A 3060-nucleotide genomic window follows, 5' to 3' on the forward strand; every position below is an offset into this window, starting at 1 on the left:
CCTTGGGATTCGACCTCGGTCTCACCGAGTTTATCACTACATCACAACCCTATACTTGGGGAGTGAACAAGTTTTTGGCGCCGTTGCCGGGGATTGACGGTTACATTTTCTGAAATTAATTAGGTTTAGAATTAGGTTAGGATTAGGATTTTACTAACTTTAGGTTAAAGGTTTTTATTTTATTTTATTTTTAGGAACTATTATTTTATTTTTAGAAACTAACCTATTTTCCTGATTTTGTAGGACCCTGACATGAGTTTCTAAATTGGTAATTCCTTCTTAATTCCTCTACTTTTTCTATTTTTAGAATTAGGGTTTGAATTTTAGAAATTTTCTTCTTTTTGTTTTTAGAAACTAGGTTAGTATTTCCCTTTTTAGAAATTCTTTCTAATTGTCAGAAACTAACTCATCTTTCCTTTATTTCATTTTTAGAAATTTTCTATTTATAGACCTTTTGTTTAAAAACTAACTTTCCTATTTTATAGGCCTTTAAGATAGGAATTTCTAATTCGGTAAGTTCTTTCTCTACTTTTCTATTTTTTAGTTCTCTTTTAGTAATTTACTTTCTAGTTTAGGATCTTCTTCTTTTAGAAACTATTTTACTTCTATCTCTTTTTTTTAAAGATTTTCTAATTATAGACCTTCTCTTTAGAAACTGACTTGTTTGTTTTCTTTTGCAAGTCTTTAACTTAGGGACTTCAATTTGGTAATTTCTTTCCAACTCCCTCTCTATTTCTAGATTTTATTTTCTTTTCTTAAGATTAGGTTTCAAATTTGATTGAGGGTTGCGAGTGCTTCATGCCCAAGTGGGCCCGTGACAACACTCGACGTCTCTTGATTGAAGGAGGATTGGTTGAGGGGTTGACTATCCATCGCAGGACTAGACACCACTTGAAATCCCCTGAGTTAATTGAAGTTATGGCTGAAGACCAACCTCCTCTACTTCCACCCAGGGTGGAGGATACCCAAGATGAGAATGAGGTGCATCAGGTACCCCCGCCTCGTACTTTACGAGATTATTTACAACCGGCGGGAGTGAGTACGCCCTCATGCATGATTTTTCCTGAAAACACAGGACAAATGGACATCAAGCCAGGAGTTATCCAACTCCTTCCCAAATTCCATGGACTTGAATCAGAAAGTCCATATTTACATTTGAAAGAGTTCGATGAGATTATAGCTACATTATATTTTCCTAATGTATCTGAGGATACAGGGTGAAACTCTTTCCTTTTTCCTTAAAAGAGAAAGCTAAGACGTGGTTACATTCACTGCGTCCTAGATCCATTGGCACATGGAACGACATGCAGAGGGAATTCATAAAAAAATTCTTCCCACATCATAAAACGATTACCCTCAGAAAAGCAATCATGAACTTTGCCCAAAAGGAAGATGAAACATTCTTCCAATGTTGGGAAAGGTTCAAAGATTTAGTCAGTTCATGCCCACAACACGGATTTGAAACGTGGCGCATTACAAATTTTTTCTATGATGGACTGACATCTTCCATGCGCCAAATGGTCGAGACAATGTGTAATGGAGAATTCATTAATAAAAATGTTGACGAGGTATGGGATTACCTCGATAGTCTTGCTGAAAAAACACAATCATGGGACTATTACCCAAAGTCGAACACCACGTCTAGGCCGACTCAATTAAAGGAGAAAGGTGGATTATATCTCTTGAAAGAAGAGGATGATCTCAAGTGTAAAGTGACTACGCTCATAAGGAAAGTTGAGGCCATGGAAGGAAAGAAGGATAAGGCTAATGAAATTGTTTGCGGCATCTGTGATTGCAACATTCATACAACTGAAAATTGTCCTACAATACCCGCCTTTCGAGGAGTGTTGAATGAACAAGCCAATGCTGTAAACAACTATTAAAGACCTTTTACTGGACCTAACTCCAATACGTACAATCCTGGTTGGAAAAATCATCCAAAATTTAGTTAGAGGAATGAACAAACGGCTACCCCTCAAGGTTTCTTCAATCAAAATCCAAATCAAGGGAAACCTCAAGAGAAACCGGTTCAAAATTCCATACAAGAGCTGGATCAGGCAATGCGGGGAATTACAGATTTTATACAAAAAATAGATTCTCGTATGATGGTTATAGAAAAGGGAATGCTTCCTGCACAACCTCTCCCCAATCCTAAACCGCATTACGAGATTAATAATCTCAGCTCTCCAAATCAAATGGGGCACGCTAAATCCATCACCACTCTTAGGAGTGGAAAGATCATTGATAAAACTCTTCCAGTTAGGCCCGAAAAGCCTTAAGAACCAGAAGAGGACAACAATGATGGATCTAGTAATGCCCCACAAAAATTAGAACCGGAACTTCTAAAGAAGCCGGTTGCTCCATTCCCCAACGGTTGGTTGCACCAAAACCTCTTTCTAACTCTCGGGATATCTAGAGGTGTTGAAACAAGTGAAAGTCAACATTCCTCTACTTGATGTCGTAAACAGATTCCTTTATATGCCAAATTCTGAAAGACTTATGCACGACCAAAAGACGGACAAAGTATTCAAAAGAAAATCTTCTTGGGAGAAAGTGAGTGTCATCCTAAGCAAGACGTGCCACAGAATTAAGGATCCCGGTAGTCCAACCATATCATGTGTAATCGGAGAACCATCGAATTGATCACGCACTTCTTGACTTAGGAGCGGCGTCAATCGATTCCCTACTCGGTATACAAAGCAGTTAGGTTTGGGTGAATTAAAACCCACCCTAACCACACTACAACTTGCTGATCGCTCTGTTCGTGTACCAAGAGGGATAATTGAGGATGTGTTAGTCAGTTGATAGATTTTACTACCCGTAGATTTTATCATCCTGGACACCGAACCCATCAATAACATGAGCACTCAGATTCCCGTCATTCTTGGTCGCTCATTCCTTACCACGTCAAATGCAATTATCAATTACAGGAATGGTGTCATGACTATGTCTTTTGAAAATTTGACATTGGAGTCAAACATCTTTTTAAATAACGGCAGCAACTCAGAGGATGATGACGATTTTCACGACATTAACATGATTGACTCTTTCGTGGAAGAT

General features: G+C 38.2%; 1 non-coding gene across 1 annotated transcript; it reads right to left on the reverse strand.

Annotated features, from left to right (window-relative positions):
- Positions 1–1352: 1352 nt before the first annotated feature.
- On the reverse strand, positions 1353–1459 carry LOC131232189 (small nucleolar RNA R71). Its single transcript, XR_009164806.1, has one exon. It is a non-coding gene; the product is annotated as a small nucleolar RNA R71 (small nucleolar RNA).
- Positions 1460–3060: the final 1601 nt, after the last annotated feature.

Source organism: Magnolia sinica, chromosome 17 (assembly GCF_029962835.1).
Source record: "Magnolia sinica isolate HGM2019 chromosome 17, MsV1, whole genome shotgun sequence".
Lineage (NCBI taxonomy): Eukaryota > Viridiplantae > Streptophyta > Magnoliopsida > Magnoliales > Magnoliaceae > Magnolia > Magnolia sinica.